Raw genomic sequence first — 14929 nt, 5'->3', positions numbered from 1 at the left:
ATTTTGTCTCACCAGTGCAATTTTCTGATGCTTAATAAATAATAATAATTCTATATATAAAGATTGTTAACCAGGCCAAGTTTATAAAGCCAATTTCTAATCTAAGGGCCATTGAAGTTATGCATTGAGGTACATTAAAAATTGTTCTCAGAAATTTTAATTGAATAAAAGGAGTAATCACTTGGGCCACATATAGGAGCATATTTAATATCTTAGTTGTAAACACTTGAAAAACCACAGGAATATACTGTGCTCCTGTTGTGGGAAAAAACAACCCTTTTTTCCCAATTGCACCAATTTCCCTTTGCTTCGATATACAGCCTCCAGCTTAGTTTAGCATCAAAGATAACTTCTAGGTACTTATATGACCAAACTTATTCAATTGTATAATTCCCTATCATCCAGTTGTTTAAAGGGCAAGTGGCAGTTCCAGAAGAAATCATTTTAGTTTTGTCAATGTCTATAGATAATTGGTTATCAGAATCATTTTTAAGTACTGCCCAAAAAGCTCTTTTTAATCCTGTTTCAGTTAATAAAATAATTACGTAATCTGTCTCTGAACATCGACATTTTAGGAATCAGTGAACTAAAATGGACAGGAATGGGTGAATTCAATTCAGATGACCATCAGGTATACTACTGTGGACAAGAATCTCGCAGAAGAAATGGAGTAGCCTTCATAATCAATAAGAGAGTAGGAAAAGCAGTCTTGGGATACAATCCCCAAAATGACAGAATGATCTCAGTTCGAATCCAAGGCAAACCATTCAACATCACAGTGATCCAGGTCTATGCCCCAACCACTGCTGCTGAAGAGGATGAAGTTGATCAGTTCTATGAAGCCCTACAACACCTTCTAGAAGCAACGCCCAAAAATGATGTGCTTATCATCATGGGGGATTGGAATGCTAAAGTAGGAAGCCAAAAGATAACCGGGATAACAGGCAGGTTTGGCCTTGGAGTACAAAATGAAGCAGGACACAGGCTGGTAGAATTTTGTCAAGAGAATACAATGGTCATAGCAAACACTCTTTTCCAACAACCCAAGAGACGACTCTACACATGGACATCACCAGACGGTCAACACAGAAATCAGATTGACTATGTGCTCTGCAGCCAAAGATGGAAAAGTTCTATCCAGTCAATAAAAACAAGACCAGGAGCTGATTGTGGTTCAGATCATGAGCTTCTTGTTGCAAAATTTAGGCTTAAATTGAAGAAAGTAGGGAAAAGCACTAGGCCTCTCAGGTATGAACTAAATCATATCCCCGACGAATACACAGTAGAGGTGACAAATAGATTTAAGGAATTAGATCTGATAGACAGAGTGCCTGAAGAACTATGGACGGAGGTTCGCAACATTGTACAAGAGGTAGCAACTAAAACCATCCCAAAGAAAAAGAAATGCAAGAAATCAAAATGGCTGTCTGAGGAAGCTTTACAAATAGCTAAGGAGAGAAGGGAAGTGAAAGGCAAGGGAGAAAGAGAAAGATACACCCAACTGAATGCAGAATTCCAGAGAAAAGCTAGAAGAGATAAGAATGCCTTCTTAAATGAACAGTGCAAACAAATAGAAGAAAACAATAGAATGGGGAGGACCAGAGATCTTTTCAAGAAAATTGGAGATATGAAGAGAACATTTCATGCAAAGTTGGGTATGATAAGAGACCAAAATGGTAGGGACCTCCCAGAAGCAGAAGAGATTAAACAAAGGTGGCAAAATTATACAGAACAACTATACAAGAGTGAGCTTAACATCCCTGATGACCACAGTGGGGTAGTTACTGACCTGGAGCCAGACATCCTGGAATGTGAAGTCAAATGGGCCTTAGGAAGTCTGAGCAACAATAAAGCTAGTGGTGGTGACAGCATTCCAGTTGAACTATTCAAAATCTTAAAGGACGATGCAGTAAAAGTGCTACACTCAATATGCCAGCAAATTTGGAAAACTCAACAATGGCCACAGGATTGGAAAAGGTCAGTTTACATTCCAATCCCAAAGAAGGGCAATGCCAAAGAATGTTCAAACTACCGCACCATTGCACTAATTTCTCATGCTAGCAAAGTTATGCTCAAAATCCTACAAGCTAGGCTCCAGCAATATGTGGACCGAGAACTTCCAGAAGTACAGGCAGGATTTCGAAGAGGCAGAGGAACTAGAGATCAAATTGCCAACATACGCTGGATCATCGAGAAAGCTAGGGAGTACCAGAAGAACGTCTACTTCTGCTTCATTGACTATGCTAAAGCCTTTGATTGTGTGGAGCACAACAAATTGTGGCAAGTTCTTAAAGAGATGGGAATACCAGAGCATCTTATTGGTCTCTTGAGAAATTTATATGCAGGTCAAGAAGCAACAGTGAGAACTGAACATGGAATCACTGACTGGTTCAAAATTGAGAAAGGAGTTCGGCAAGGCTGTATACTGTCACCTTGCCTATTTAACTTGTATGCAGAGCACATCATGAGAAATGCGGGATTAGAGGAGTCACAAATTGGGATCAAGATTGCAGGGAGAAATATCAACAACCTCAGATATGCAGATGATACCACTCTAATGGCAGAAAGTGAAGAGGAACTAAAGAGCCTGTTGAAGCGGGTGAAGGAGGAGAGTGCAAAAGTTGGCTTGAAACTCAACATCAAGAAAACAAAGATCATGGCATCCGGCCCTCTCAATTCCTGGCAAATAGATGGGGAAGAAATGGAGATAGTGACAGATTTTATTTTCCTGGGCTCCAAGATCACTGCAGATGGGGACTGCAGCAAAGAAATTAAAAGACGCTTGCTCCTGGGGAGGAAAGCTATGGCAAATCTAGACAGCATCCTAAAAAGCAGAGACATCACCCTGCCAACAAAAGTGCGTTTAGTCAAGGCTATGGTATTCCCAGTTGCAATGTATGGCTGCGAGAGTTGGACCATAAGGAAGGCCGAGCGTCAAAGAATTGAGGCTTTTGAACTCTGGTGCTGGAGAAGACTCTTGCGAGTCCCTTGGACTGCAAGGCGAACAAACCGGTCAGTCCTAGAGGAGATCAGCCCTGATTGCTCCTTAGAAGGCCAGATCCTGAAGATGAAACTCAAATACTTTGGCCACCTCATGAGAAGGAAGGACTCCCTGGAGAAGAGCCTAATGCTGGGAGCGATCGAGGGCAAAAGAAGAAGGGGACGACAGAGAATGAGGTGGCTGGATGGAGTCACTGAAGCAGTAGGTGCAAACTTAAATGGACTCCGGGGAATGGTAAAGGACAGGAAGGCCTGGAGGATCATTGTCCATGGGGTCGCGATGGGTCGGACACGACTTCGCACATAACAACAACAACAACAATCTGTCTCTAGTACCGTTAACTTCATTGCTGGTTTCTTTCTCCTCCCATACTATTATGCTCCCCAACTTATGCTCCCCTTCTACCTTCTTTGCTTCTAAGGTCCTGTCAGAGACTGTGGGGATGCTGGAGGTAAATAGATCCATTTAGGGGGTTCTTAATTTGCCTGTTCCATTGGATCTTGAATGAGAGCTTGATGTTGCAGAGAGGACAAGTGGCCTCTAACTGAAGAACCTAAGGGACACAGGCTCTCAGGCATAGCGGGGATTATATGGAGGAGACTTCTCTACCCTTGAGTAGTTTTCTGACCCCTCTGATGAGAGCCAGTTTGGTGTAGTGGTTAGGAGTGCGGATTTCTAATTTGGCATACCAGGTTCGATTCTGCGACACTGATAAAACTGTTCTGACCAAGCGGGCTCTCTCAGCCTCACCCACCCCACAGGGTGTCTGTTGTGGGGAGAGGAATGGGAAGGCGACTGTAAGCCGCTTTGAGCCTCCTTTGGGTAGGGAAAAGCGGCATATAAGAACCAACTCTTCTTCTTCTTCTAATCCTTTGTCCCACATTAAAGCTTGGCCAGGACAAGTTATGGTATTGATGATAATTATGAACCACTGAAGGTCACATTTCAAGGTATAGATTATAATATTTGATTAACAAGGTGAGTATATGTAAGGGTACACTATACCAATGATAAAATAGGCTTTTGTTCTCACTCCTTATAGACACTAGATGGCAATCTTCAAACATCTGTTCTTAGAGCTGACTGAAAAGAATTGCTGCTTCCTTCTATGCTTAATAATTTTGAATGTATTTCTAGGTATTCCAAGATGCGATAAGATAGTTTTCACTTAAACTTAGCAGTAGTGGCAGATAAGATGAACAACATGTGTAAATATGTGTAAATCTTGCTATTTTTTCTCTTTATAGGCCTTATATTGTCTGTGTTCCATGAAGTACTGACATAGAGCCATTCTGCGCCCGTAAAATATAGTGAGATACTTACCTTTTGCAGACACCATATTTTTGGCATTTCAAATGACATCAGCATCCAGCTTCCCAGCAGCAAACTGGCAGCTACATCCTCCATTTTAAAGCGCTAGTTGGGGAATCCACAAAACTGGATTCCCCCAACTATGTAGCGCTAGCATCCAACAAGGCACCTGCTAAGGAAATGTGTGGAGGCAAAGTAGCGTGATCTCTGCCTTCAGTGCCCACCCTTGCACCTGGCTCCCTTCTCCCAAGGATGAGGCCTTTTTTTTTGTAGCAGACTGCCTGGAGCAACGAATATGCGTTGATTCATCCAGGCTGAGCAAAACAAAAGTTTCCACCACCAGTTGACACACAAAGCATGCATCTCATCCCCCCAAAAAAACAAAAAATTGGGAAAAATTACTTTTCTTAAGCTTCAAGGATCATTATTCCAAAAGTGGTGGCATTAAAATAAGCACCATGCAACTATGATCAGATGCATAGGCATAGCACAGAGAAGTTTTACTTTTAACAAAATCACTTGCATCGTGCTCCCTTTAAAACAGGGAGAAAGATGATTGGCTGTCTGGCATGATAGACAGGTGGGGGGAGAGTTGCGTGTATAGCATGTCCCTCTCATCTGCCATTGCAAGCAGCGATGCGGAGTGCCAGGAAGTGCCAAAAAGCGGTAAAAGAAAGCAAGAGAGAAAGAAGGTGAGAAATGGCGGGGGGTGGGGGTGTGACGCTATGTTTTTAGTTGTCCAGAATGGCCCATAATGTTACACCGTCTAATACTCAAGCTGATGGCCTTGTGCCTATTAATAGGGATACAGCCAAAACATAGAGACTGGAAGAATTCCCAGAGCAGAAGATGTGATTACGTTCCCTGAAACTCCATCCTTCTCAGCCACTACCCTAAAAACTCCAAGCATTTGCCACTGCAGAACTGGTAACCCTACCAGAAAAAAAAATGGTGCAGATTAATTATTCCAAAAAAGGTTAATTAATGAATTAGAGAAGGAAAAAAAAGTTTCTTCTGTCCTAGTTTTTTGAAGTGCAAAAGAGGCAGGACGAAAAGAAGTCTACGCCATCCTGGAGTGCAATTAGGGTTAGGGCCTGCATATTTTGAAGCATGGATTCTCCAGTCCTAATTCACTTCTCATACTACATGAAAAGGGAATGGTATGGGAAATCTTCCTGCACCATACCATGTCTAGTTGAGGATCGTATTGTTCAGCTCATTTGACCGCAAGCTGAACAGGGAGTAGGAATTTAGAACTCTGATTGTATCGGTATCAATTAATGTTTATTGTTAATGTTTTAAGGGTTTTTTAGGGGTTGTACTTTACTTTAAAGTCTTACTGTAAACCACCGCAAGACTAATTGAGAGTGCCAGTATATAAATCTATGAATGAACGAATGAACGAACAAACGAACTGTCCCTGAACTTCAGCACTATCCTACCAACTTTCTGAGTTTCAAGGGTAGGTAAGTAGGATGCTACTCTGCAGTGTTAGTGCTTTGAAAGGGCAAGGTCCTACCTGTTTATCTCTCTTCCCACAATTTCCTGCAGGCCTCCAAACAGTCATATAAACAAACATTTTACTGAAATGTTGTGAGAGTGTCCTGTTCCACCACTGACATCAGAGGCTGATTGACCCTCAGCCTTTGAAAATGACAGTTTACATATTAGAGTGACCTCTGGTCATGCTAATGGCCAGGTATGAATTCAGAGTTTTTCTGAGAGAGGAGGAGTAGAGGAAATGGACATTGTCAAAGTGTTCGCCCAAAGGCGATTCTTCTTTTGCACAAAAAACGTTTGTTCTGCTGTTTATTCTGAATTTCAACCAAAGCAGTAGACTGTGGCCCTCAGGGCCCTGGCCCAGGAGGCAAATAAGCCAGCCTCTGAGGATTCCTTCTCCATTTCTGTGAAGACTTCCAGGCTGGTCCGAGAGTTCCACAACACTTACCCCAATAAACCTGACCCTTGAGGGAAGAGAGGTTTTGCTTGTGGGGGGTGGTCAAGACCCTGTATCTATATATGTCAGCCTTATTCAATCTTTTGACCATAGAGGAACCCCTGAAGTATTTTTCAGGCTTCAAGGAACCCCCAAAGTGGTGACATGCCCCTTCAGAGAAGTAGGTGGGAAGTAAAATGTGGGAACCGACCAATCAATCCACTGATCATTTACCATTTCCATTTTAGAGAAAGAGATTGGGCCTGTAGAGCAACAGGGGAACTGGGCTCCAGTGATGTCTAGTGATGTCAGCGTCCATCCAAACCTCTGAGAAAGACTGTGTAACCCCTGAGGAGATCTCGCTTAATCCCTTAATGCCCAGTGTCAGACTGTAGGTGAAGAACTATGAAATATCACACCTCTTGGGTGGGGGGAATTCTCTGAACAGAACACCAGCATAACCAAGAAAGAGAGGGGGTAGAAATTTTCTCCCCACTTTACTAGTTTTCTGTTTCCGTGGAGTAACATGTTACGGAACAACTGAACTTTACTCCCTCCCCCCCCTGCAGTCTGAAGTGGTTCAGTCCATTCTACTGTCTCATTCCCATTTCATTCTCATATATGTTAGAATCAAGCCTCGGTTCAACAAGACAAGGAGAACTATTCTTCTCCCCATGAATAGCTTCATAGAAGCTATTTTACTCAGCTTTGCAAAAACACCATGTCATGAGGAGGGTTCTGCTCTGGGATATGTTTTGTTGGAATGTATGGATAGATTTGGTGCTTGATAACCAAATAAGAACTGGAGACAGATCCCTCGATTCCCTAACCCGAAAGAAAATCAAAATGGAAATTTCAAGAAGAGGAGCTGCTGCCATTTGAAGTTGGCAGAAATTGAAAGCTCTGCTGTTTGATTATGCTGTGCTCTGATGTTTTTCAACTTCGTTCCATTTTCCTTACAGCTTTTCATCTCAAGATTTGGTGAGGTATACATTAAGAACTTGTGTATGTGATCCATCAAGCCATATCCACCTTCTTGTTTGTGCTACTTTAGCCATTGTCCTTCCAGTGTGTCTTTTCAAGTTCCTCTTAACCTGCCAAAGAATGGTCACAGCGGTAACCTGATATTTCCACACAGTACTTTGCAAGGAGTCAGATTTTCCTGTTTACAAAATGTGACAGTCTTTCTAGTTATTCAGCATGTGTGGCTTGTTTTGGCAATCAGTTGGAACAGTGGATTTAATGCTGTTGCTCAGGGCCAACTTAGACGTGTCAGCAGCAGTTCTGTCTGTTTAAACATGGAACTTCATGCCCTGATCACATTGACAGAGTGGGTGGGAGGTCTGATTAAAAAAAAAAATTAAAAAGAGCAGAGAAAAAAAAAAGAGGGAGAAATCAAAATGCAGCAACTAAATTGAATAAAATAAAAATAAGGCATGCATAGAGGCAAAAATATAACAAAAGAGGTGGCAGATCTACACATAAATCTCTATAAAGGGTTTCCAAATACCCGAAAATGTCCACAGGCAATTGTCATCTATGTGTCGTGCATTCAAAAAGTTCTAAGGTCCTCAGTCCATTTGATTTACCAGAGGTAATATGAGTATTTTAGCTGTAGCATGACTCGGTGCTTGCACCGGGGATCCCTTTACCTTTTACCTTTAAAGCCACGGAGAGTCCGTTTTCATTGACCATTGCTTAGCCTCCAGGAGATGGGGAGAAAGTTCATAAACATTTTCAAAAATCAATGAATATTCCAATACAAAAATGCTATGAGTAATAACTCCATCCCCCACCCCCAAATGAATGACTGAACCCACTAAAAGCATATGCGTAAAGGATGCATCCTGTGGGTTACAAGCCCAACAAGGAGACAATTTATGCAATCCTTTGCTAAAGAGTTGCTGTGATGTCCAGTATATCCTAAACATAACCCTTTGTAGAACAGGTCAAAATTTGAGATCCAGGGAGAGAGATGGTATAAACTTTAAGGCATATATCCCATTGCTTTGGCAAAATAGGGCTATCTAGCTCTTTATTCCATTCATTTTTGAGACTATGCATATTTACTAATCAACATCAAATATTTATAACCAAATACTTTAGGTTTAATTTTCTGCATTTATTCCTTTTAAGTTCCTAAGAGCAAAGGGGACTCTGAGGCATTTAATGTCACAGGGCCATATTTAGATACTAGCAGATATTGGAATTACACATACTGCCATTCAACAGAAGCTGACAAGTGATATCTAGACTTCATCTGGGAAAATTACAAAAACTCATCATCATACTTAATCAATTGATCCAATGTAAAAATCTCCCTGTCAGTCCAAGCTTAAAAAAAATTCTTCCCAATTTTTAGGCCTGGAATGACCCAAAATGATAATTTAGCATGTGAAAATGGATCAGATTTAATATTGTCAAGCCATTATGCACCATTGTTCCCTAGCTGCAGACACTGTAGAAGGGATAGAATCCACTCTGGCATAAGTAGACCCCAACTTGAGAAGGGGCACCAGACAAGAAGCCTCCAAAATAACTCAAGATGGATACTCCAGTTGTAAGTGTGTGTGTGTCTGGATTGGTGGTGGTGGTCTGATTTTAACAGCAAAACAGGTACCCTGGGAAGGAACAATGTCCATTCCCCCCTCCCCCACATGCAGAGAGTTTATCTCCAGACCACTTATTTTCTAGAGAGCCACATACACAAAGGATTGCCATGATATTAATTTATTTTATATGTTCATTTCATAATCCCCATTTCCCCCAGGCAGCTCAGAAACCAACACATTCTTCCATGCTCCTCCATTTTGTCCTCACCTTTGATGGAATTCCGGCTGAAAGAGTGACTGGCCCAAAGTCACCCAGGAAACTTTATGGTAAAGTTGGGATTTGAACCCAAGATTCCCACATCCTAGTCTGTGACTCTAACCACTGTATCTCATTTTCTCCTATTCATTTAACATATTTAATCCCCAATAGGGCTAAATCATAGAACAGAATCATAGAATAATAGAGTTGGAAGGGACCTCATGGGTCATCTAGTCCAACCCCCTGCACTATGCAGGATACTCACATCCCAATCGCTCATCTACTGTAACCTGCCACCCTTTGCCTTCACAGAATCAGCCTCTCTGTCAGATGGCTATCCAACCTCTGTTTAAAAATTTCCAAACCCACGACCTCCCAAGGAAGCCTGTTCCACTGAGAAACCGCTCTGTCGGGAACTTCTTCCGGATGTATTTCTAAACAACTTAAGCATCAGATCTTTAATTTTTAACAGAACTAATACTTTTGACTTTTAGGATTATGGCGAGAATGCTGAAAATATGATCCTGAAATGAAGCTGTAATAAGGTTTTCTACCACAGAATTTAATTTGGCATTAAGCCAGTGTCTAAAGAAAGGACATCTGGACGTGGTATGGAGCCACATATTCATCTAGCTCTACCTTTTTAGTGTTTTGACACAGCAGCTGCCGCTGTGGCTGAACACTCAAGCCACACTTCAGTTTACAAAGCATCTTCAGCAATTTTATCACATTTCTTTGGTGCTTCTTAAACCCAAGAAGAATGCAAGAACCTTTATACAAGCAATGCATTATTTTATTACATCTGCCTGCGTGCAGAAGGTTGTGTGAACAGTGCATGACTGGGGAAAAGTTTAGAGAAATTTATTGAGTGTAACTTTGCTTCCAGTTCATCATCAGGGGAGATTAAAGCAATTTATTTTGAGCCAAACTGGAAATTTGGAGAAAGGAAGAAGGTTTGCATTAAATCGTACTTTGGTTGCTATAAATCAACATTAAAGTTTATGAATGCATGCAACAAAACAAAGCCCCTCCTTCTCAACCATTCAGAAGAAGGATAAAATCCCAAAGGAGATTGGAAAAGGAATGGAGGAGGAAGAAGAGAAAAAATAGAGGGCAAAAACAAAACAGATGACTAAGGTTTTCCATTTTAATTTTTCCTACGACATCAATATGTTACAGTATATCTAGGAATAGGCCTGTTTCTGCCCACAGTCCAAAACGTAACCTCTCACAAAGTCTAGAAAATGTTTGATCTGATCCTTTCATTCAGGGGGGATAGGTGTAATCCCAAAATGGTATTTTCAAGCATTAACAGGATATCTTGGCTGGATAAACAACCATTCTTCCCCAGTATTAACCAGCAGTGATCCAGTTCCCTGGGTACATGGCTCATTCATTTATGTGCTTCCTTGAGTCCATTTCCTTTTCCCTGAAAGTGTTTGTTCTCCAAAGCAGTCCATCTCATTGGAGCAGGATGTGCTTCAGAAGATCAAGGAAGCATCACTGTTATGTCTGTAAGGAGCAGTGGATGAGAAAGTGCTGCCTTCCTCATAGGAGGATACTTGGCTATGAACCTCTGAACTTTCTATAATTAGCTCCAGTGAATATGAAAACCATATTGTTGTGGCACCCACTCTTGGTTCTCAAAATTTCAAAAGGATATTTGCTATAAAAGATCAGATTTCCATCAATATTCTTTATAAAATTACACTAGCCTGGGTGGTGAGCAGAAGCCATTTGCTTGGACCCAGCCAGCTTTTTCACTCAATCTCTACTAAGTTCCTTCCTTACTACAAGTCCTCATCAGACTGTTGTGGACCAGAGTACCGACTCCTCACCAGATACGGAACCTGAAGGCTCGGATTAGGAGAAGGCTGAGCATCTGATACCACCACAGAAGGAGACAGTTGAGACACCTCCAAGGACCACTTTTGACATGCCAGGCAACCCGATGAGACTGTCAGCTCTCTTACCCTGAGATAAATTCCTGCCTTATGACTCAGATGTGAATCTTGAACCTTTAATGTCAGGGCCTTCCTTTGAACCAGAAGTATTTTCCTAATTGACATCTCATGCCTTGCAAAGACCTCAGCCTCCCCCCCCCTCCCCATTGGGATACTTGCCATCAAAACTAGGCAAGGCGGCTTTGAGAGCTAGTAGCCTACTCCTGGAAGGGTGAGGCTTGTCTATCCACCTCCTTGCAGGAGTATTTTAGCCCTCAGTTCACCCTTCACCTTTGCTGGAACAACATCTAATCTTTAGAACTGGTAGCTTCAGCCCCTACCTTGATTCTTGCACCACAATGTGAAGGACGTACATAGCTTTTGCCCACATAGGTCTTATGACCCCCCAGCACAGTCTTTTATGGCAGTCAAAGGGAACCTCTCTTTTCTTGTTCACCAACAGTAAAATGGATTCTATCTAATCCTTAGTACGGTTTTAAGGCAACAATGAACAATGGCTTGCCACAAACCTGGGAGTAGCTCTTGTTATGCAAGGGAAAGAGAGATGAAGGTTTGTTCTTGTAGCACCAAACCATCTGTACAAGCTAAGGTGTGCCCCAGATTTTGATTAGTAGAGGAACAAGTTTCTGAATGATGCTTCTGCCACATTAAAAAAACATATTTATATGGAGAAGCAATATATATGAAGAGCAGAATATCACCTGTAATAGCGATCTCCAACCTGTGGGCCGTGGACCACATGTGGTCCTTTGACTAATTGGAGGTGGGCCCTGAAGGACGCCTTCTTCCCCCCCCCCCCGGCCCTTTACAACATACTTCGGATGTCATTGTCTCCCATCACTCTCAGATGGGAATATCTCATTGCAGAGAACCAAGCTCAGGGTTCCCATTGATTTGTCATTGTCATGAGTTAAAATTTCCATGAAAATAAAATGTTCCTTATGTTCATTGTTGTGGCGTGTCTGTATCTTATTTTGAAGGGATGTTTAAACATTACCATAGCGATCAGAGCGCGTTAGGGCAGTGGTTGAGAGTAGAGGAGTAAACTACCCCCCCCCACCGGGCCTCAGTAAAATTGTCAAGCATTGAGTGGTCCCCGGTGATAAAAAGGTTGGGGACTACTGACCTATAACATAAAATAGAGAAACAATATTGCTAAGAGAGACCTCATACTATGACCCTCTCCCTGCATTTGACTATTTCTAGTAAAGAGTCTTGACCCAGTGGTAACCAAGGTAGATGCACAGCCATAATCAATGTGCTGTAACTGACAAAAAAATATTTTCTTAATGGTTAAAAGCCGCTCCTTCTCATGTATTAATCTTTTCATCGTACATCTTACCCTCCAGATTTCTTCTTTTGCCTCCTACTCCATTTCATATTGTAACATGCATGCTAAGAACAAGGAAAGGAGCAGGAATGTTTCCACCTGGGGCACACTCTGTCATTTTTTTCTTCTTCACGTAGTTAATGTCCGGATCCAAGACCCTTAAAGTCAAGGGAATAAATACTTCCACTGACGTCAGTGGGCTTCGGTACAGACCCTCAGGTACCAAAGCAAGAGATGCCTTAATGAAACCACAGACGGCTCCCGTATCTGTTCCATTATGAAACGGGTTGTCTGTCTTAAATGTTTCAACACTAAATTGTCAAAAATGTTCATTAAGATGTCTTACAGTGTGGATTGCTGACAAGCAGAAAGAAAAATAAGTTCTCCTCTGTGCACACACCTTCTACAGGGGGCTTGGCACGCGCATGGCATGTTTGTACAGTGGCTTTAATAGCTTTATACTTGCCCAGCCATGAAAATCATTGCCAATATCATTTGCCTTGCCTCACATCAGGAACAAAAAGATGCCAGAGATGCTGGAATAATTTGGGGTGTTTTTAACCCCCCCCCCCAAAAAAAAGCTACAGTGATGAAAAGAATTAAATATCCACTTATTGACATCTACTTCTTGCCCGTTTATCATATAATTTTACACTCCAGACCTATTCCCTATTAATTGAAAGGGAGGGCCATTGGACTCAAAATTTGTTCCGGTACTTCAGACCGACATGACTCCTTATTTAGATCTGGGGAAAGGCAGTGAAGTTATGGAAAACCAGAAATTAAACAATTATATGATGATGTTGTACAGATGTAAAAAAAAAATTGGTTGAGGGCTGGAATGCAGAGCAAAACCTCCATGTGGAAGCAATCTATGGCCGGGAATCTCATAACCTAATATGTTTAGAGCAGGCTTTCTCAACTAGGGTTTCGTGAAATCCTAGGGCTTCTTGGTGTCCTTGGAAGGGTTTCCTGAATGGGTGGGAGTTAATTAATTTTTTTATTTTTAATCTGTTAAACATTTATTGAGTGGTATGACTATATATGGTAATTTGGACCTGCCCCCCATGGTGAAGGATGGGCTTGGAGGGGGTTGGAAAGAGAGGAGCCCTGGATTGGCATGTACACAGCTATGCTTCCCAATCATATTCTGCCTGATCATGCCACTTCTGGGGTTTCTGAAAGCATGAAGAATGTTTCAGGGGTTTCTCAATGGTAGAAAATTTAAGAAATGCTGGTTTAGAGAAATCAGTTTATATTTCAGAGTTAGAAATGGTCACTCCAAAGGTTAGCCGCAAATCAGCTGCTCCAATTTTGCAGTACAATCTCATGCAGAGTTACTCCGTACTAAGACCCTTGATATCAATTGGTTTAGATTGAAATAACTGCATAGGATTTCACTGGAGAGTTGCACTTTCTAGTCTACAGTATGCAAGAAGTGGCATGCTGCAGGGGGCTGGCAGAGAAATTATTTCAATACTGAAGGCTTACTTTGAGTTATGAGAAGAAATTGTTCTTATTTTATCTATTTATTTAATTCGTTGACCGCCACTACTTTATCAAGCCAGCTCATGGCGGTTTACAATAAAACCTCCATAAAATACAATAAAATACAGTTATAAAACCCCTGGCAGCATAATCTCTCTTCGTCCCTCCGAACCCATCAGTCTAGTGCAAGTTGAAACAGCCCACTGCTTATACTCCACACCCAGCTGGCCTAGCAAAGGAGCACCTCCTGCCCTAGGTGTACCAGGCATCCTGAGGAGGGTCCCTGGATCTTCCAAAGCCTGGCCTCAGCCAAATTCTTGGCCAAAGAGCTCCATCTTGCAGGCCCTGTGGAACTGCGCGAGCTCCTTCAGGGCCCTCAGCTCTTCTGAGAGCTCATTCTACTAGGTTGGCACCAGGACAGAGAAGACCCTGGCCCTAGTCAAGGCAGGTGTACCTTCCATGGGCCAGGGACCACCAGCAGATTTAAACCCACAGTGAAGGACCCTATGGAGGGCATAAGGAGACAGGTGGTGCCTCAAATATGTGGGGCTCAGATCACAAATGGCCTTTAAGGTTAATACAGAAACCTCGAACTTGATCCAGAACGCAATTGGTAACCAATGCAGCTGCTTCAGATGTGGGCCCTCCAATGTGGGCCAATGCAGATGTGGGCCCTTCAAGGTCATGTTTTCTTTGGGGTTCCCTCACTAATCCATACTAGCCCTCTTCCCTGTCTCTGTGTTTCTAGGCATATATATATTTCTACTATTCCTAAACTGAATAAAATGAAATTCAATAGGAAAAATGTAAATTTCTGCATTTAGGTAGGAAAAACCATATACGCCAATATGGGGAAGACTTGTCTTGGCAGTAGTATGTGTGAAAAGGATCTAGGAGTCTTAGAAGACCATAAGTTGAACATGAGTCAGAAGTGTGACTCAGTGGCTAAAAAGGCAAATGGGCTTTTGGGCTGTATCAAACGGAGTATCGTGTCCAGATCACAGGAGGTGATGGTACCGCTTTACTCTGCTCTGGTTCGGCCTCACTTGGAGTACTGTGTTCAGTTTTGGGCACCACAGTTGAAGAGG

The sequence above is a fragment of the Paroedura picta genome, chromosome 11 (genome assembly GCF_049243985.1).
Source record: "Paroedura picta isolate Pp20150507F chromosome 11, Ppicta_v3.0, whole genome shotgun sequence".
NCBI lineage: Eukaryota > Metazoa > Chordata > Lepidosauria > Squamata > Gekkonidae > Paroedura > Paroedura picta.
The sequence above is the reverse complement of the archived record's forward strand: the minus strand, read 5'-3'. Positions refer to the sequence as shown.